This window comes from Pezoporus wallicus, unplaced genomic scaffold (assembly GCF_028554395.1).
Source record: "Pezoporus wallicus isolate ANWC-B61680 ecotype Strahan unplaced genomic scaffold, APGP_CSIRO_Pwel_v1 contig_736, whole genome shotgun sequence".
NCBI lineage: Eukaryota > Metazoa > Chordata > Aves > Psittaciformes > Psittacidae > Pezoporus > Pezoporus wallicus.
Window position 1 is genome coordinate 2524300 of NW_026639744.1, and position 22578 is coordinate 2546877.

Consider the following 22578-nt stretch of genomic DNA (forward strand, 5'->3'; position numbering starts at 1 on the left):
TCTACCTCCACAGAAATGTCAAGTTTTCACCTATTTCCTGCTCACAAGACAGGCTCTTCCGAGTTTCATGCTGCAAAATTTTCCACTCTACCAGCAACAAAACACAATCTCAGGTTCTCACCAGTGTGGATCTAATTCCAAGTGCTCTGAAGTTATCAGGAACACCATTGTAGAGGTAACGCCATGTCTGCCTATGAGCATTCAGTTAGGTGAGAAATCATCTTAGCTTCAGCTGGACTAGATGCTAGGGAAACCACAATAAAGTGGACTGAGGCATCCAAAATTATTCTCAGAAAATAGGCCAGACCAGGCATGAAAACATCTGGGCTTGGCTTGAATCATGAACCACATGAGCAAGACACCCCACTGCTGCCTCCAGGCAGCAGAGCGAAGGAATGCAGAGCAGCACAAAGGTAGGCAGCAGGACTCTCCTACACCCAGATTTTCTTTCCCCATCTTCTTCCAGCAAACATGTACAACAGCACATTTATTCTGAAGTTTTCCCTACAGCCCAATCCTGTAGGATTTCTAAGGATGGTGCTTCTGGGACATCAGGCAATGCTTATAAAACCACAGCTGATCAGCCAGCCAGCTCCAGGCATGTACTCCTACCTCTGTGGTAAAAAACATGGCAAAAAGGGTTAAAGCATTACAATCCTAGCCTATGTTAACATGCATGTCTAACTGGCAAAGACCATACATGCATGTTCCAAGTACCTCTTACTATGTAAGACCAAAACACACCAGGTCCCTCCCACCCACCAAAAACACAAATCCAAGCCTTTGTTTCAATAAATTACACAAATTGTGACATAGACAAGTTTATCAAAGATAAAAGCAGCAAACAGACATGACTTCAGATACCACAATCTGCAACAGCTTGGCTCCTCCGTAGATTAGATGAGTCTGTGTCAGCATTATTATCTTTGAACTTTATAGTATTAAACAAGGCAAGTGAACTGAGCATTCTTACACGAACTGCTCACAGAAATCAAAAAACCCTGAAGGACAACTATGCCACAATGGAAGGGAGAAGCAATGGGAGAAGCAGGCCAGTGACCAGAAATTGCTATTTCCTAGACTCAAAAATGAAAAAAAATAATTATTAAGGAAGAAATAGGCAGAACTGTGTCAGCCATTTTAAAAATAAACTGCTCAAACATTTTAGGAGTACGCATGAAAGGAGGAACAGGTCAGGAAGAGACACAGAACACAGCACATTTATATATTTTAATACAATGTAACATGGAAAATAGATTATTATGCATAGAACCTATAGGCTAGTACAGGAAATTGCATTCCTGGCCACTACATATACTCCTAACAAGCATTTCAGCAGTTGTGATTTATCCTGGTCCCTTTACTGGAAGCTGCCACTACCACATGTGGCTCATAGCTGTCCAGAAGAGGCCAAGACTTACACCCACGTTTTGGAATGGAGTGCCATCTGATATACACCAGAAACAGAGCTTGCAGCTTAGCTTCCTACAGAAGGAATCGAGCACATGCACACCCAAACAATTCTGGCAATCAATGGAACTCTTCACTCTGGTGAAGCCACACTGGTGCTCCAAGACAAAACTCTGAAGAGCCCTCTGCCCCTCAAAGGAGGTGTCACTGCCATCCAATTGCCCCAGCCTTGTGCCACCACCCAACATCCACAGTCAGCTACTGAAGGTGAGCAAGTAGGACTCTAAAATGCTGGGGAAGGGGAGAGGGGGAGAAGAAAGGGGGCTAAGAGTCAACTTTTAACTGGAAGAAAACAAAAAGGGGGGAGGGATTTGCAGACCAAGCAAAACCCCACTGCTATCCAAGGAAGTTAGTGTTAGTTTTACTTTAATACTTCCCAGCCTCTGCAGCTGTCTCCTCTCACAGTTGGCACTGATCACCGCCAATCTGGGACTTACTGCCAGTGAAGAGGCATTGTTTTACTGGCTACTTAGGCAGTGAGTGCATCATTAATGGAGGTTTTATCTCCCCATTTTTCCTGTCAGTACAGAACCAGCCAGTCTGACTCTGTTAACATTAAGAATGCTTATTTTTCCCCTACTCACTATCTCCAAGCCAAAACAACATCTGGAACTTTAGACTACCATACAGAGAAGAGAGACAGATTAAAACTGGAAAAAGCTACACACCAGCTTCCAGAGCTTTGTATGTTCTTCCTTTTATCCATATTTCCCACACATACCTTCCAAAACAGCTCTACTGAGAGAAAAAAACGAGTCACTCACACTCACAACACAATGTAAAGGCCTTTTCATTTCAAAAACATCTCAAAAAGATTATCAGAAAAATAACAGGAACAAAATTGATATGAAAGTTTAGAGTAAGAATTGACCAATGCTCTTTAAACAAAACAAAGGTGACATACCGGTGACCTAGAAAAGGAAATTAAAGAAATATTACTGGTGTGTGTTACTTGTTAAAGTAATGGAAAAACAACCTGGCGCCATTTCAGCACACATAAATGTCCCACTTTAACAGACAGCTGTCTCCAGTGTCATTTAAGTATGCTTTTTGCTTAGATCATGTTCAATGAATCATGAAAATCAATACAGAGAAAAACATAAAACCATGCTGTAGACAGGCACAGAGATCGAGCATGTACCAACTAGCACCAGCCTTTTCTGGAGAAAGACATGCCAAATAAACACAGACTAGTTTTTCCAACAACATTTAACTCTTAGTAGTTAATTAACAGAAGTCATGACTACTGGTTATTTTCTAACCACCTATCACACTGAGGAGAATTACAAACTTAAGGCTTACCTCCAAAGAAACACTCTCCCACTTGTTTGCCTGCCTTCTCCCCCCAAGAGACGGCACACCTAGTCTCGGCAAAGACCTGGCTTCCAGCCCAGCACTCAGCTCCCCACCACGGTGTACATGCAGCATAACCAGGCGCTCTGGGAAAACGGAGCCCGGCGATCGTGGCAGTGATGTTTTCCACCCACTGCTCACCAGCAGCACCCACCAATTGAGGCCAGGGCTGACTGAGCATGGTGCTTCCTGCGGTTGGTCCAGCACTGTGGGCCTGCTGCAAAACCCACCCTCAGTCCTCAAAGCAGTGGGTATATCAACCCAGCGCTGCCTCCCATCCTCCCCACGATGTTGCTGTGTGCAAAGCAACGAATGCTGTCACAGAAGGAATTTTCTTTCCTGTAACTTACAGACCTCCCAGACAAATTATACAGTTTATGGTCCTGGGCCACAGAAAGCTGCCTTGCTGATAAAGCGCTGCGAAATGCTTTTTTTTTAGCTGACAATCACGTAAAATGAATGTGAATAACCAAAGCAGAATAAAACGTATGTTTTCAGGAACAAACAAAACGCGTCACGGGTTTCTAGATCTAGCAGCAGAGTTTTAACATAACACAGACTGGAAACCAATTAAAACAGTTCCTGCTGAACAGAACCCATCATGTTGCAAGTGGAAGAACAGAGTGCCAACCACTACATTGTACAACCATTTTAACTAAGTCTTATAGCAATGACAATCAGCCTCAAATAGACATCTCATGCCAACTTTGGAGAAGCAACAACAGCATACGCTCAAATGGCAACCTGCTACTGAATACATACAAAAAACTCTATGAAACACTTCAGAAATTACTAATGTTTTAGCAGAATTTTCCTTTGCACGCAGCTCTTGCCTATTTCCAAGGCACCTCGTAACTTCCTGGCTATTTCCCTTCTGAACAGAAGGATTAACTAGAAGCAATAACACTCAGAAGCACTGTCATAGCAATAGCCTCCCCACACCCTCAGACCCGCTAACAGCAAGCTGTGCCATCACCCAGTGCCCCCTGCCACTACAGATCTCCAAATCCACACTGCAGGCAGCCTGGTACTCCAAATAATGCTAAGCACAGGAGAGCAAGCAAGCAAATCAGAGCCAAATAAATTAATGCTTTATCAGTGCTTTTAATAAATTGTTTTTTCTATGTCAGCTGGCTGAACAAACACAGAAATTACTAAAACATCTCCAAAACTCCCAGAATTGATTGAATAATATGAACTTGGCAATATGAACTCATGAAAAAAAGAAAAAAAAGCCATCCCTACAGTCAGTTGCCTTCTCTAGGTGTATCATTCACCATGGACATGGAGAAGATTGCATCTGTCTGTACAACTGCATTGTAGTTGAAACTTTGGGCTTGAACTAACTGTTGCCTGATGGAAGGGACTTCCTTCTTGTCCTACTTGCAATTTTTACAAAGGATCATCTAAGATTCCTCATGGATTCCCAGAGCAGAGACAACTGAGACCAGGACTGGCAGAGCCTGCAACTAGCAAACCAGTGAACTGCTACTGCAGGAAGTTCCCTGTTGGTCAGGTTTGGTTTCTTATGAAGAACCACTTATACAATGTCTTCTCTCTGCCTAGAATTTTTCTGAACAAGAGCAATGCAGTATTTTCTTAATATCTAGTTCATGACAATGTATTAAACTGAAACTGAGCTACCTACAAAAGTTACATGGCACTTAACTAAGTCAATTAGCTAAGAAAAGCACTTTGATTTCTCCTCTTCTTATGTTCCCTTACTAACACCATGACCATTTTCACTCACTCCAAGTCCTTCAAGGAGATCACTTTCACTCCATATTCTGGAACTGCCCCTATCCTTCACCTTCCCCCATTTGCCTTTCAGCTCATGCACTCTCCCTTTGACCACTGTCTCTTTCAGCTATCTTCTGCTCTAGAGCTTCAACAAACACTAAATAGCAGATAATTTTCAATCTTACAAGTCTTTACAATCCTTACAAAAGGGTTAGCTTGAACCTGAGCTAATATCACAGAGAAAAGTTAAAAAAGGCAATAATGAATGGCACCTGAAATATTTCCTCCATCAGCCATACAGCCAACAGGAATGTGGAGCCTGGGGTCAATCTCATCGGGGCACTTCAGCAGCAGAAGGCTAGGAAGAGAGGGGCAATTCACTGCCTCTTCCACCCTCACACCTTTTTTTTAAGTAGCTTTCATAACTGAATGCAGTGCTTGATCTCGAAATACTTTTCTCCAGAAGGGGTCAATACCTTTTTTATTTCCTTTTTTCCTGTCTGCTCTGAAGGGTGCAGCCAGGGTGCCAACCAGCTGTGATATTTTGCAATGACATTCAACCTTCAACACAGCAGCTGTGGTCTGGTGAAGACAAGTGTTGCTGGACACAAGTTAACACTGATCCACAGATACAAAAATCATGCTCTAAGGCAGATAATACTAATAAGATGACTTCTTACCTGCAGCTGTTTAGAAGGCCATATATTTCAGGACCTGCAACTGTACATTACCTTCCAGTTCTCAAGCAGCAACTAAACTATACATATCTCACTGCTGCACTCCATCTATTTCTTCCTTTAAAACCCTGCAACTCTTATGCCTATGTATGACCAAAGGTAGACAACCTCGTACTAGCACCCCATGCAAGACAGAGAGCCTAAGGCGCGTCTTGCCTACAAACTCCTGGGAACATGAATTCTTGCAAAGACTTTGCCTGATGGTCTGTATTTGACCATATCAGTGCAGCCTGAGCTGGAGAGGAAAGGGTAAGAGATGTCTGAATGGCTCTGTCATCGCCTGTGCTGCCATTGAACCTTGACACAGGCACTAGCAGCAGCACCAGCTCAGTGCAGGCAGACTGAGCCATGGTACAGAGCCCAGAAACTCTGTGGTTCCCACAAGCAGGACTGCAAAGAAATCAAAAGGCTTCAAAATAATTTTGTGGTAAACGTCCTAGGGCAGAGTTGCCAAACTAGCAATTCTGGGGAGGGCTGTATGAGCTAGGGATCTCTGCAGGTCTGCACTGCTCCCCAAGAGAAAACAATCCTTGGCCACCTGAAAATCCAGCCAGTCTACACAAGCTGCTTCAGGCAAGCACCACACAGAATTATTTAGCACTACATAGAGTATTTCCATCCTTCCTAGGCTCCTCCAATTCTCTGAACCACAGCTTTAAGGGCTATGTTAAGCCACACTGGCATTAGAGAAATTCTCTTACAGAATGGTAAAGGTTTCTTTGGACCTTCCACAGCACTTTAAGAGTTTGCTTCTTCATCCTCTTCCTCTCACCTCCTCCCTCAAATTCAAAAAACTTACTCTTACAAATGCATAAAACCACAGCAAGATTATTTCAAAACATTTTGTATCCCCAACCCATTCCAGCTCACACTGCATAAATGCACAGAATGAACATCCAATACCCCTTAGTACAGCCACAGTGTCTCTTCTACTGCAGCCATTCTACTCAAGCAGGAAATTCTGTACGCAGGATGGATGCATGGAATGGAAGTTTCTTTGGACTCCTAACAGGAAAAAATTAGCTACAGAAAATGTAAAATAAGCCCTACTGAGTAATTATGTGAGCATAATAATTCAAAGAAAAGCCAAGCAAAATTCAGTGTTAAAAACAAATCAACCCAAGAAAACCCCACACCATCTGGGTCTTTACCTGGTTTTCTGAAGTTGTTGAAACAGCATTTTATATTTGCACAGATGGAATACTAATTTCAGGTTTTGGTATGTATTTAAGTCCTTCCAAGTTGATCAAGGCGATTTAAATTACCAAGGTGAGTCACAATTTAACTGTTACACCTGATTTTGCACTTATTTTTTGTTCTTTTCTAAAGAAAGGTTAATTATTGTCCCACACAAGTGAACACATTGTTAAAACTAAATATGGAGACTTTAAAAAAACATTTCCTATTGGGGGGGGGAAGCAGCCTTGTTAAGAATATCAGGGGACAAAAGGGAAGAAGATAACTTTTGACTGTTACTGAGAGTATGCTGTGCCAGTAATGAGTTCTTGCAGTAATGAGAGGTACAGCCCCCCGAGTTTCTGTAGCAAATCTTTGCTCACTCCAACCCATAATTCAGGCAAAAGCAATGAAAAAACTATCTGGTGTAACAGAGAGAGAGAGAAACAGAACAAGTGTGCTCTAAAAGAAGCACCCAGCACAGGAAGGAGTGGGCACACAAGCAGGAGCTCAGGTGAAAGGGCAGCACAAGTCACAGCTGTTGAGGAAGGGCTGGTTTACACTGTTTGGCATATTGCATTAACCAAGCCTCAACCAAGGCAGCTTCATGCCTCTAGTTTCATATGCAGGAACCCATGTTCCCAGTTCACAGAATCATAGAATCAACTAAGTTGGAAAAACCTTGAAGGTCATCAAATCCAACCTCTACCCCATGACTGCCAAGTCCACCATTAAAACATGTCATAAGGGCATCTACACAGGGTTTGAACACGTCCAGGGACGGTGATTCCACCATTTCCCTGGGCAGCCTGTTCCACTGCCCGACTACCCTTTCGGTGAAGAAATTTTTCCTAATATCCAGTCTAAACCCCCCCCGGCACAGCTTGAGGCTGTTTCCTCTTGTCCTTTCACTTATTACTCAGAGAGGAGACCAGCCACCTTCTCACTCCAGCCTCCTTCCAGAGGAGTGGTAAGGTCTTCCCTGAGCCTTTTCTTCTCCACACTTTTTATAGTTCACATTTGATTATAAAGTGACACGTATATTTTGATTACTTGCTCTTACAAATAGAACATTTCAAAAGTTTCCTTTTAAGTGGCAAATGGGCTTACAACAGCTTGACTGTGCTAATTATGCATGGAAAGTTATCACAACATTTTGCTATTAAACCCCATTTATTAGACAAAGGACACTACACAGGCAGTTATTGAACTAAATAAGCCAAAAACCAGCCAGCTGATCTTGCCATCTGGGTGACCTGGGGGAGTTGGGAAGATTAGCTCACCCTGTTTCTAAGTTCACAGATCAGATAGAAAGATGTTTCTCTGCTTTTGGGAGTCCCTGTTCTGAACCCACCAGCCCAGCAGGGTGGAGGTGCCACCCTTCTGGCCAAGTGGCTGCCACTGTACCTGACTACTGGCACTGGCCACCAACCTGCATCAATTCCCTTCAGCAGCAAGCACCCACCAGCCTGCACACCACCCCAAAGGGACAGACATGAAGAATTTTTGAGCAATCTCCAAAATGTCTTAGATGGAGAGGGAGTGTTTAATCACCTTTAAATCATCTTCATTATGGAGCTGAGGCAAGCGTTTAATAAACATTATTTAGCATTTACTGTGTTCTTTTATGAAAAACAACAAAGTAATAGAAATACAAATGAAATTCAACCCAAAACAGTTCAACCATTTAGGTTAGTTTCAACTTTTACACTTCAAACACACAACAGCAAAGGTGAAGTCTATTTCTTCAGGACCCCAGCCTTCATATCGCTTCAGGGGTGAGTCAGCTCGGGGATTAAAATCTCATTATTTCCTCAAATTCTTCCACAGAGGTCAAAGTTTCAGCTTGCTAGTTTTTAACTAAATTCAGAGTAAAATCCAATGCTAATTTAGTTTATATGTTTTGCATGGAAAATCTTTACTATGTTCATTTTATTTAAACATTTTAAATCACTTGCAACAGAGAAGGTGGTTTTCCTTTTTTAATGTTTGTTTCAAGATCAATAGACCAACAGAACCTCCTTTAATATTTAGATACTTAAATACTTCCTCAGTGTCTTAAGAAACTGATCGAATACTGTGTCTGAAAACCCTCTGTGCTTTCTTCTTACTATGTGAGAAAGTACTTCAGTACTAAGCTACAACACATGGTTACCCATACAAGCCTCATTTCTTTGCTTTCTTTGGTGTTGCTTTGCTTCTTGACACAGTAGCATTCTTGACCAATAATTATTATTACCCAAAAAGACAACATATGAAGCATTTTTTTTTCTTTCAGTTGGTAGAACCAGAGATGACTGCATATTGGCTGTAATCCTAAAAACAATTTGGGTAAAAACTATAAACTGCATCAGTCTGTCAATTAACACATTTAACCTACATCTTTTTCATACAATTGTGATATGTAAATTGTGTTAAATTAGACATCTTTACCTGGCCCAACATTTTTTTTTTAATTAATATGCCATTACAAACTGAAACAAGGACATCCTTCATTCTCTTGGGACATTCAGCAGCACTGACAGTGCACACAAGCCACCCTACAGGACTTCACACATCTCTGCAGAGCACCTGAAGCACAACACAAAGGACAAGCAAACCCTTAGCATAAAGCTAAGGCAAACATTAAGCTAAAAAGTGAACTGTATTTAGGCAGTTGTTACAGGAAGGCTGTAACACCAGAAGATGAGCTACAGAGAAACTGGAAGAACTGTTCTCAAAACACCTTTCACAAGCTGAGGATGAGCAAGCACATTTGGGGTATACTACATGTTTATGCACCAACTTCTACAACTGCAACGTTCATTTTCAGGAAAATCCCTCACTTCATAGACAACCAAACACACCTGTGGGACTGAAGCGAGATCAATCATGTCAGAAAAGCCTTTTCACTTTATAAGACTCAGAACTCTGAGGGGGGGAAACAAATACATTTCATACCCTTTCACACTACTGGCACACCAAACACTCAGAGATTTCATTTTACAGGTTACTGTTTACTGCTGTTTTGTTTTCATTCTCCTTCATGTTCACATTGGTCAGTGTTTTAGTAAGAAACCTTTTCTACACACACTTAACTGCTATGAAAGAATTCAGCAGATGCCCACCGAGTCCTACTCCTTTGAGGGACCTTGAAGTCCAACCTGCAGAGGGTCACTTCCAGTGCAGTCCACACAATGGAGGCAAACAGCCTTGCACCGTGCAGAGCAGTTTAAAAAACAGTCCTCACTCACCCTGTGAGATGTTACACATTCTACTAGGAATTGTTCAGGTAAGACAATCCATAATCAAACATGCAATCCCATGCCATCACATTTCTTCTCACTTGCCACCAAGAGCCTTATTGGTGACAGGACACTACAGCTTACCAGTACATCAACAAGGACATGGAAACTGAATGGTAATTACTAACACACACTACCTCCAGGTTCAGGAATATGTTTGCAACTACGATTTCACCCATATTCACAAAACACCAAGTATATGCACAGAGCTGAACAGCATCAATTAACAAGTAATAAGAAATAACTTTTTTTTTGCTAACCCCTTTCACAGTGACATGCAGAAGTCCCATGAAGTCTGCCCAAGCATCATCCTTCTTTCACCTCTACCCCCACCAACTACTTCTGTCTGTAAAAAGACCCAAACTCAAAGGAGAGTTCTGGGGAACTGAGATAAAAAGGCCTGACAGAAAAAAAAAAAAAACAACAAACCACCTTCACTCCAGCACAGGGGTTCTTCCCCCTGTAGAACTTGTGATGTCAAGACGACTTTCAGTTCACAGGCCTTTGCATTCCAAACTGAAGCCCTTACACAAAGCAGATCACACTGTTTTTCCCAGTTCCAGGCTGGTTCTAGTCTCACTTCTACAGGCAAAGGATGACAAATCCTTTGTCATCCTCTTTGCCTATATGTAGAAGGAAACTCCTTTGCTCTCCCAGTTTCTCCACAAAGTCCTCTAATTTCCCCAAATGCTGTGAAGTCCTACAATCACATAATCCTGCAAAGAAGTCCATCCTGTTATGAATCTTTCAGGAACAAAAGGCGCACAAAGTAATCTTTAGAGAAAGGCGCACATGCTATTCTCAACTAGGCAGCAGCAAGAGAGCCCTCTCCACTCACCCTGAACTATCAAACTTAAGCATTTCTACCAGAAGGCAGTTGAAAGATACGAGTAGGCTCCCTCCCTCCCCAGAAAAAGTTGGGTTTGTCAATTTGCTTTGCTTTTCATCATCTTGGGGTACACATGTCTGAAGAAGCACACTTCCTTCTCTTTCCAGATTTTCCATCATAGCCATGAAAAACTTTAATCTCCCTCTTCAAGGAGAGAGCCTGTTGATATCTTCAACCAGGTCCAAAAAGAACTGTCAAGTACCATGAGACAAACACTGCAGTATCTCAAAAGATGCGAGTTAGAAGTTTCCCTACATTAGGAAATGGGCAGGGATGCCTCTTACTATTCCTTGTGGGAATAGTACAGGTGCTAGCAGGAAACTCACTTGGGCCATATAAGGACTGGTACCACAGAGTAAGAATGACAAGATAACTGTGCAGAGGAACAGTAGCTTCTGAAATGCATCTACTTTACTTCTGAAGAGCCTCAAAATATAAACAAGCTCTCAAAATCCTTTTCTTTGTTCTTCATCTGCCACTCTGTTGATGTGCTGTGGCTCTATTAATCCAGCCTTGCAGAACAACTTCAAGTTAATTCATCTTTTCCATTTGCTTTAGTCCACTCCCCAAAGCTCTATATCCAGTACTTATTTGTTTTAAAGCTAAGCCAAAATCATTCAAATGCTAACATTTCAGGGCCTTCAGTACTCTTGCTTGCATGCAGTAGGGCCTCTTTTAGAATAAAGAGCATCCATTTGGGGAACTAAACCAACGTAACTGTAATTGGTCTACATGTCAAAGTCTTACAAATCTCCAGACTGAGACCAAAGCAAGTTTCACTCCTAGCAGACCCTTTGTTAAAGAAAGCCTAAAACAGCATTGCAGACTCAGAAACACCGATTTTTCATCAGAGACTCCAGTAACTGCAGAAGAAAACCAACAGCTTCTAAAACTGAGCTTGGCCTTCTGGCTCATAACTGCATGTCATCTTGGCTTTCCTAATGGAGAAACAAGATATAAGTTTCCTCAAAATCCTGGATGCTGTTGTACATTAGAGCCCAATAAATGTTTTATTTGAATACCTAAGCAACATCCAGGATCAAATCCCAACTAAAGAGATGAAGTCAAAGACTTTTCCAGCCATTAAAAAAAAATTTTAAAAAAGCCACTTTTGCACAAGGGATGGAAATACCATATTTCTTTGGATCAATATTTTAATGGCACTTAGGATTTTATAATTTAGGAACAGTCATATCAGCACACTGATTCTTCAGAATATTATTTGCATCATAAAGAACGTTTATGGAGGGCTCTAAATAGCTTCAGATTTTGGAACAGGTTTTGCAGAACAATTATGCACAAGTTCGCTTCAGAGGTATGGACACAAGTCTTAGAAATGTGTAAAATGCCTACACAAAGACAGAAAAAAACCCTCTTGCTTAGGCAAGCTGGAACATATTACTCATTAAGGTTATTCTCAACTAAAGACTGATGCAAACATGCTGGGTCCACAAACACACACACAGAAAGCGTCTACGTGGCATTTCTGGCACGTTTGTAAAGGCCTAATTGACAATCAACTAACATGAGGTTAAGAGATAGACACAGGAGTTGTTCAAGAATTTTTAAGTAGTGCACAGTCCTGACAACAAAAGCCAAGGGGCAGGATCCATGAGAACCGACATGGAGGAGAGACCAAGTTATGATTCACATGAAAAACAGGAAGCCACCAGTCATACTTCAAGCTGCACCTTTACCAGTGCTGCATGCACATGATGCAGGAATTTGCAGGTAGGGGCAACATATCCCAGGTTTCTTTGCAACCTTTTAGGTGCAGCTTTTTCTTTTCTTCCAGTGACTTGAAATAACTTGCATGTTTCTTTCTGGACAGAGTAGGGTTCACAATATGCAAAGATGTTGAAGGACAGCCAATACTCAAATGATTTAACCTTCATCATAACCACAAAGTGAACACGTACTTCTGCTCTTACACAGACCTGTGTTCAGTTGGCTAGTCTCCACAGAAAGGGCTTCTAAATTGCAGCAAAGGGTTCTGCAGGAGAGAAAGAACTACATCAAAAGAAGACCCTTAGTGAAGACAGCCCCTGAATCAAGATAAGCAGAGACAGTCCCACACTACATTTATACCTTATTACCCTTGAGATGAAAAGCAGGCAGAGTGAAAACTGCCGTGCAAGCATCTTTTTATCATCAACATTTCATTTAGACTCAGGATGTGTACAGGTTTTACAATTCAGACAAAAAACACAGGTCAAGTGGAATAAAAACTGCTTAGCTCAATGCCCACTAAGTAAGAATGAATGTCTAGAAAAGAAATCAAGAATTCTAGCTTAAGTTCTCCAGCTATATATTTTTCTATTTTAATCACAATCACCAAGAAGCACAAACACATCCAGCTTGGTTTTGTGTTTCTGATTTTGGGGTTGGTTTTTGCTGGGTTGTTGGTTTTGTTTGTTTTTTTTTTCCTCGAATTCCCAAGCATCAGCACTTTTTTTCCGCGAGCTACAAGTACATCTAAAATAGATGGCTTTTTTTTTAGAATGCACAACTTATTTTAATTCCACTCCTAAGTAGATATGAATTAGTAATTTAATACTCAGACTAGTGCACTACAAGTCATGTCTTTTTACTCTGACAATAAAAAATAAGAAGTCACACATGCTATAATACTACAAGATTGACTGCCACATAAAACCCATTGCCAAATCATCCTACAGCCTGGGATTTGCCCAGCCCATGCAATCAAAATCGATGTTTTAAACGGCTGCTACACAGACCTGTAGCTTCAACAGGCAGTTACACTCAAGCAGCAGTATAAAGTGTAATTTAATGGATGAAAGAAACAACCCAAAAAATATTGCTCCTTATGAAGTCAAGAAGAGTTTCAACATGCAACATGGACATGATTTTTAACAATAATAAACAACCTACAAGTTTTTCTCTAACATAACACGGTACAACTAATTTATCCTCTTAAACCAAACTATTATCTTTTCATTTTATTTTCTCTTTTAAGATTCAGCCTTAAGATGAGTTAATTGTTGCAGTCCTCCTACACAAACACAAGAGACAAGTTTATTGCAGTGGAGAGCCCTAAATAGCACAGTCTGTTTTAGGCTGACTAATACAAACACGCATTCTGTTTAATTTTACATTTGTTCCTAGGGAGATTTAGCTCTCATCTCTTCTACCTCCAATTCAATACTAGCTGCCATCATAGGAAATCATCCACCCCTATGGGGACGAGTAACGCAGGCAGATCCAATGTTGTCCATGGCATCTCACAGGGGACAGGCTGGCTATCATGCTAGTCACAAGCCCTACAAGAAGGGAGGACAAGAGGGCCTTGGGGCCATGGCATGAAAGCCATGACATGCAGAACTTCCAAAAACCAACCAGGGCCAAAGAGCACGCAGGCACCAAAGAAACCCACAGGAACTCTTCCAGGGGAGTGGATCACACCAGGTCTACTCTGGCACCAACAAACAAGTCCAAAGCACTCTGCAAACAGCCTTGGTCACAGACAGAAGAGTCAACACACCCGTAACACACCAAGTAAGGCAACGGTATTCACAAAGACGAGGTAGCACACAGAGTCCACCACGTCTGCCCAACCACTACCACCCTCCTTAGCAACAGCATGAAAAACAACAAACCTGTAATTAATTTACATTACAACTAAACTGGCAAAGACAGACTAAGTTTTAATTAAATTAATGCCTTATCCAGTTCACCATATGGCCATAGAGATGCCAGCACAGGAGAAAGAACAGCACAGGGAGAGGGACAAGCATGACTGCTTACTTCCCTGGCATAAACCAGCAAAATGGCTTGCACAACCACAACACCAACTGCCTAAAACTACTCAGCCAGAAACCTCAGGCCATTCGGAGAGGAAGGTTGAAGGGGCCTGCTGAGGCACACCAACTTACGAAAGCAGAGATCAGCAGCTTGCAGGACTTCAAAAGGAAGCCACTTCTAACCTCCAAGCTATCTGCTCAGCCAAAGGCAGCTGTCAAAAAGCTGCCAACCTGCTCCTACTGTTACAGGATATTTGCCAGACAAGCACCAGACCTGCAATTAGAAGAGGTGTTTGCTGGCCTCTTCTGCAACTTATTAGCACAGAGGTAAAAGCTGGTAGTCAGCACAAGAAATGCCTGATCTCCAGTGAGCACAACTCATTACAACTGCTCCGCAACACAAGGAAGAGGTTCTCCTACCAGTTTCCATTCAACTAAGGACGATCTGTGTCTTCGGCATGCAGAGGAGGAATATTCTAAGTACATAGGATAGAAGGTTAAGAGTTGTAGCAGCATCTCCTCTTCTGTAAAAAGGCCCAGAAAATAGCTGTTGGCATTCTCCTCTACCACCTCCTACCTCCCCATCTTTGTTCATTCCAGACAAGGCAAATGAAGAGTTCAAACTCTGCCTTGAATAATCACCAAGCATGAGTTCTTCTGTTTTAATAAGCTTCTTCCTGAACAAGCTGTAGTCTTCCTTTTCCTAAATCAGACTTGAGTTAATTTACAACAGGCTACAACTTCCACATGCATCTTTTCAAAAGCATTACAGGTAGCAAACAGTAATGTGGCTTGACACTCCCAAGAGCATTTCAAAAGTGGGGGATGCACTGACAAAAATGGCTTCTAGCGATGAGCAACCATTTAGCTGCCTTTTTCAGGTCAACAGGAGAAACAGAAGAAGCACAAAACATACACCTAACTCAACAGTAGCCTGCTGACTCAAGAGGCAAGCAGAAGATGCTTAGGAAGAAGCACAAGGACACAGCATGCAAAGGTCACACTTTCACCTTCTTCTGGCCCCTGACCCCATGCTTCCCAGTCAGAGACAAATTCCAAAGCCTAAACTGCATCTGGACTACTGTATTTAATGATCCATCCACCGATCTACAAACATATAAAATTCCTTACAAAAAAAAAAAAAATCTTTTGAATGTCCCACTGCCATTATTCTGTAACTTGAACAGGCACTACACAAAACCTTTATTTTTCCTAATTTCAAAACTGCTATCAACAACACACAACATTCCCCATTTCTTGCATCATAAGAAAAAAAATATAAAATCGTCATTTCTCATTTACTCACATTTCAGTTGTGACTTTAAGACCTCTAATACCATACTCTTTGAAACATCTCTATCCTCAGCAAATGAGTTAAGTCAGACATGTTGCACCTACACCACCTTACAAAGCTTTGTAGAACTAGACTGAGCCAACCCCATGTAAAACAGCAGGTCCTGAGCACAAAGAAACTGGATCTGAACAAAAAAGGAGTTACTCCAATTGCCTAGAGACTTATGCTGCCTTTGTACTCAAACAGAACAGAGCACAACCACTTGAGATGAGGGACGTTGATCTTGGGATCTTTAGAGGAGTTTAAGACCTGGTGGCACACTAATTTTCAGACACAGAGAATGCAAAACATGTTCAAACGAGAACTGGGCAGAATCCTCGGTCCAACAGGCCCTGGGATCCAACCTCACTGCCTGGCCTGCCAGGCATAGCCACTATGCCACAGAGTAGTATTCACGGTTAGCACTGGTTCAGCAAACAAGGTGGAGCACCAACAACCAGGATGAATTCAGCATGAAATGAAAGAGCAGATCAAAAGAACCCTGTTTAAAGATGGGATCATATAACAACTGGCAGACCGTGATGCAGCACCTGATGTTGACTACTTACCAGCAGATGAATCACACGGTCAGTTCTGACCTTCCAGGGGAAGGACAGCATCTGAACTGCTAGCAAAGAACACCATCAAATTTCTAAAATGTATCACTACTTCATTTCACATGAAAAAAATAGTAATGTACTTATTTCACTAGGAATATCAGCATACTTCTCATGTTCCTTAGAGAAAACAGTTGGCATCCCACAGAATTACTGTCAAAGGCTAGACTCAATGCTACTTTATCACCAGTTAGTTCACTGTAGATCTTGTTACAAGAGTAAAATTTTGAGAACATGTACCAAATCCTAGCAAGACTTACAAATGCAAATCACCTTAAAGGAGGAACCTGTGAACTCTGAGCTACATACATATAATTGCAAAAGAACACATTTTAAGGAAAGGATCTCCTATCAGCTGAAACTGGGTCATGTGCATGATCCTGGTCCAATATACCACAGAAAATTATTTCATTATAACTACTTAATGCCATTAGACTACACTGTCTTACTTTTGAAAGCATTAACCTAAACTGTGTTTTGCCTGAAAAAAAGGAATTTCTTGAAAGCATTTCCATGGAACTCCATAAATTTCACAGTCAACAGCATCTTCTAAATTCATACTATCAAAATACTTGTAAACTTTTGGAAAGCTGAATTCACATCACTGCTAAGAAATACCATCATTCCTTACTTTACAGATACACACAGATATGCAAAAGATGCAAATTAGTTATGTACTTAACATGTAGTTGCTGAACTTGTCTAGAGCAGAACTTAAAAGGTGCCTTCTTAGACAGTGTTGGATACCTTTGTAACTAACATGCTTTTAAACTGTCTGTCTTGACTACCCTCAAATCTCAAAGCAAATAACCTATCGCCTAACAGGCAAGCATGCCCTCATCAAGGCCAGCCTGCAATCCACCCTAACCAATCTGCATGAATTCTTACACACAGAGAGTCTGGGAGAGAGCAATTACCGCTCAGAAACCAACTGCATTCAACACCACCACTGTAATCTTCTACAGCTCTATATAGCTGCCTAGGTGAGTGGGCTAAGTTTTTAGCCTGTTTCATACACAGTCGAAGAGATGAAAGATAGAAGAGCAGATAGAGATACCCATTTGAGAGTTCAAATACCCAAGAAGACAAGTGAACACAAGCAAGGCTGGTTTTTCTTTTCGCAGGGATGAGGGGGCTAAAAGGATGCCTAATTATTTTACAACGGCTGTCCCTAGATCCTATTTTAGCATCAGGCTTTCATTAAATATAAGCATGACTTCAGAGTACCAGCTGTCCAAAAAAACTGCGAAAAACAACAAAAAAAAACATACACAACCCACCCATAACACCCCACTGGTGTTCTTTCCCCCGCCTTTGTTCTCTTCCTACCCCAAGAGCTTCTTCACTGCTCAAGAGCCCACTGCTTTCTCCATTCCTAAGAAGCATGCAGCTTGTGAAAGAGCAAAACAAGGACAGAGCACAGCTTCAAAGAGAGAGATGATGTTTCTCCAAATGACTTTTATCCCTCTCTCAAGAGTCATTTCCATCCCTCCAAATAAGCTATTTGATGCTTCTGCTGCTGCTGTGTCTGGCAGTTTTGGCAAGATGATGCAAGTCTCCATTCCTTCCCTGCTGGACACAGTTTGGAGGCAGGCGAATGGTACCACCTCAAGTTACGTTGCCACATGCCTTGCCCCAGCCCTGGCCACCAAGCCTTCTGGTTTTCCCTTCCACCTGCACTGGGATTTACTGACCACAGTCAGGCTGCAATGGCTAAAACAAGAAAAGAAGCCCCACTCTGTTGGCTTGGGGAGACATGAATTTATTCTGGAGAGCTAGCCTCAAAAACAGGCAAGTTCTGCAGGAAATGGCTATATTTAGACCTCCCCTTTCACTTCAGCTCCTCAACACATTCACACTCTCCTGCAGAAGAATCTTCCTAAATGGTGTTAGAGGTAAGCTTTCGCAGGTCACCTCAGCAGAAAAATGCAACCGACTGAATACATGCTAATACAGACGATTGTAAACAATCATCAGAATATCAAAAATCCAGCTACTAAGGCACAAAAGCACCTCTCATCTCCCAAAGCATGTTACATTGCAAGCTCCAAGAACATAATATGGCCAAAGTTACTTTATGACTTAAGTCCACCAAGTGTGAGGCTGAACTTCTGCATGCACCACTCAGGCCTTCACAAATACTTTTAAAAGTTAACTACTGGAGCCACAGTATTCTCTACAGAGAGCACAAACACGAATTAACAACATCAACAGCTACATGATCCAGTTTTCTAATGTATATATAAAAATAAGTGATGAGAAAATGAGTTAGCAACAGTTACTGTGCAATGGAACTTGCAGAGTCAACAATGTCTCTGGAAACATCACCAGTCCCCATCAGTAGGATTTCCCTTTCTCAGCTTGCAACTTTGAAACATAAGACTTAAAACTGAAAAAAAAACCCAAACAAAAAAAACCCACAACAACAACAACAAAAAAACTAAATATGTAACAGTTTTCTTCCCTCAGGCTGTTCCATTTAACTAACAGCCTCACCTCCTATACTTTTTGGCCTAACTACAACTCAGAACCACAACACTGATTATTTATAAACTGAAACGGTTGAGGAGTGATCCAAGTCACAGCAACAGACCTTAAAGTTTGTCCTGAGATGGAAACAGGAGCAGACAAAAGGAAGCACCTGTCTTTACAGCATGAGAAGACAAATAAGCAGAGATTTCCAATCGATAACTACTCCCAAGTCCCATGCCATTAGGCAAAGGAGTAGCACCCCCACCCCCCTTAAACAAAGCAGAGGAATGCAGGCCTTATCCCAGCAAACAAAATACTGAGATGGAAGGTAAACCTCTCAAAACATCACACACACTTAGCACCTCCCAGGGAAAGCAGAGTGTATACAGGAACTTTTTGTTCCCCTAAAACAGATCTGTAACACCTCCTCAAAAAAAAAGTTGTGGTCATCAAAGGACCCAGACGTGCACTTGAGAGCTTTCCACATTCAGGGCATCAGCTTTTGCTGATTTCAATTTCAAGGCAACCCAGTACTCTTCAAACAGCACTAGACCTTCAAGGACCAAACCTGGAGAATATTTACAAAGTGCCCGCTGCATTCCAGGTCACTCCTGTTTCTCTGAAGATGAAGTAGAAGGATCATAGTAAAGATCCTATGACAGGAAACAAAAGAAAACTGAAGACTTAAAAATAGACCTGTCATTGCCCACAGCAAACTGCTACAACCATAGGAGTTTTCTTAAATGAAAGGCTGAGATCCACTACAGATGCATTTCAATGCATACCACAACCATGTAAGACTGGAAAAAGAACCTGCCTTCCAAAAGCTCAATGCATCACTCCTAAGTGCCAGTTCTGCAGCTCAGTCCAGAACCTCAAAGTTTACACCTGATGATGCCGCCAGTAACACCACAATCTCTCTCTCAGTTTGCAGAAAATAAAGCGGTTCAGCTCTTGGGTACTGTACAAGTTCTGCTAGAAACAAGTTACTTTAACACATTTTTACAGACTAACAGAGTTGGAAAGGCTACCCAGACAGCTTCCACTACTATATTCATGCATCAGATTTCACAAACCAGCATGTAGTTTTAAAAGCCCTGAGGTTAACACCCAGAACTGAGCGGGCTGCAAAAAAGGCTGCCTGCCTGGAGCAACCCGTCCTCCATCACCAGCAGTCGTGACAAGAATTCAGGCACCAGGCCTACTGTCCCCTTTGTTTCCTCCCAAAATTCAGAGCTGCATGACTCTAAACAGGCAGGCTGGCTTAGACCCCTATAGACTCATGGTGCAGAACACCATCCTATTTGGCCAGAAAAGAAGTGCCTTGAACAGATTGATATGTACAAGGGACTTTGGCCTGTAACTTTCTTCTTCCTACCAAACCACGGACCTGCAGCATACTTACATTAGTAACGCCAGCACAACCATGCTCAAAGAGCTCATTCCGTTGTAGCACAAGCCTGCACCTCCAATTTATATCAGTCTATGTTGTTAAAATTAAGGGGAAAATAAAGGGACCCGAGTCGCCGCTCCTCGCCGCAGCCTGTTTACCGGGGAACCGAGCAACGCTGGTCACCACCATACGTGTGCTTTGCAGCAGCCGCAGGGAACTGGAATCCTTTGTGCCTGCCCCCGGGCTCAAACACAGCTCGGTGCGCTGCGCGGCAGGGTGGGAGCCTGCGCCGGTGGTCGCAGCGCACTCAGCTTTCCATCCCGTGAGGAAAGCCGCTTGCTCGGTGAATCTCCCGGAGTCGGGAGGACAGCCCACAGGAATTTCCCCTCCCGGATTTTACGACGTTCCCTCCTCCTTCCCCCCCCCCCCCCCCCCCAACCTCGGGCAGGGGCCGCGACGACAACAGCCTCTGGGCTGGCGGAGCAGGGGCAGGGCCTGCGCGGCGGGGACGGGCACAGCCCCTCACACCAGCCAGCAGCGGCCGGGCGACCCCCGCCGCGGCTCCCCACGGCCCAAGGCGGCTCCTCCCGCAGCTCCGCGCCTCTCAGCCTCCGGCCCGGCCGAGTGCGCGACTGCACTCACCTCCTCACTGCCGCGGCGGGCTGGCCATGGGCGGCGGGGCCGCCGCGCTTAGGCCCGGCGCTGTCGCTGCCCGCGGCCCGCCCGCATGCCCGCGGCAGCGCCGAGCGGCGGCGGAGCGCTGACAAAGGGGACAGCGCGGCGGGCGGGGAGGCGGCGGGGGCTGTGGCGAAACGCCCCGCCCCGCCAATGGCCGCTGGCGACCGTCACTCTCGGCCCGACGCGTCACTTCCGCCTCATCGCGCCCCCTGGCGGCGGCGAGTGAGGCTCGGCAGCGCCGCGGGTGAGCTGTGGGTCTGGGCAGCGGCTCCGGACCGGCATCTGACCTGCCCCGTAACAGCGCAGTGACAGCGGGAAGAGCCGCAACCGGATACCCCCGAGGCGGGATGGGGCAGCCAGTGCTGCTCTGGGCAATCTGTGCCAGTGCCTCACAAGGAAAAGCTTCTTCCTAATATCCGATCTAAATCTCCTCTCTGTCAGTTTAAAGCCATTCTTCTTCATTCCTACAGGTCCTTGTAAAAAGCTGCTCTCCAGCTTTCTTGTCAGCCCCGTTAGGCACTGGAAGCTGCTCTAAGGTCTCCCAGACCCTCCTCATCTCCAAGAGCTGAACAAGGCCAGCTCTCTTGGCCTGTCTCCATAGCAGAGGTGCTCCAGCCCTAGGAGCATCTTTGAGGCCTCCTCTGGACTCAGTCCAACAGCTCCATGTCCTTCTCATGTTGGGGGCCCCAGAGCTGGATGCAGTATTGCAGGGGGTCTAACAAGAGTGGAGTAGAGGGGGAGAATCCCACCCCCTGACCTGCTGGTCACATTCTTTTTGGTGCAGCTCAGGACACGTTTGGTTTCTGGGCTGCAAGCATGCTAATTGCCAAGTCATGGTGAGCTTCTCATCAACCAACACCCCCAGTTCTTCTCCTCAGGGTTCCTCTCAATCCAGTCTCTGCCCAGCCTCTCTTTGTGCTTGGGATTGCCCCAACCCAGGTGCAGGACCTTGCACTTGGCCTTGCTGAACTTCATCACGTTTTCCCAATCCTCTCTCCCAAGTCTGCTCAGGTCCCTCCAGACAGCAACCCTTCCTTCCAGTATGTCAGCCACGACACGATCTGCTCCAAAACCTTGCTGGACACTGAGGTGAGACTGACAGGCCCGTAGTTCCCTGTTGTTTCCCTTTTTAAAAATGGGGGTTACTTTTGACATTTTCCAGTCAGTGGGACCTACACTGGACTGCCACGACTTGTCAAATAGGATGTATAATGGCTTGGCCCCTTCATTGGACAGTTCCATTTGGATCCATGGATGCATCTCATCAGATCCCATGGACTTACACATCTTCAGATTTCTTAGATGGTCTCAAACCTGACCTTCTTGTACAGTAGGTTTTTCCATTCTCCCAGTCCCTGCCAGTTGCACAAAGTAAATGTCAATGCAAGTTCCTGAAAAGGTACAGGTTTCTCTCTAAAAGGAATAACAAAGCAGATTTCCAGAATAGCTGCATCTATTTACTATCAGCAGAGCCTTTAAATTATCATATGATGGATTAAGGACATGAAAACCTGCATTTTATACAAGCCTGAGCAACTCTAAACAGACTACATCAGAAATTCCCAAATAATATTGACCTTGTGGTGCTCGCATACCTTCCTAACTCCAGTCCCATGATACAGGGCTTCCCTGTGACGCTCCATGTATCCTCCAGACAGTGACACAGTAGCAGAGT

The 22578-nt window shown here is 43.5% G+C and overlaps 1 protein-coding gene across 2 annotated transcripts in view; it reads right to left on the reverse strand.

The window, feature by feature from the left end:
• Positions 1-21014, reverse strand: part of ACVR1 (activin A receptor type 1) — a 63511-nt gene extending 42497 nt beyond the window's left edge. The window contains exon 1 of one of the 2 annotated variants that reach the window (XM_057415555.1): positions 20868-21014. The gene's annotated coding sequence lies outside the window, so the exon portion shown is untranslated. Of the gene's footprint in view, positions 1-20383; positions 20582-20867 lie in introns of those variants that run through there. The other variant, XM_057415553.1, reaches the window with a different exon arrangement.
• Between the last annotated feature and the right edge of the window lie 1564 nt (positions 21015-22578).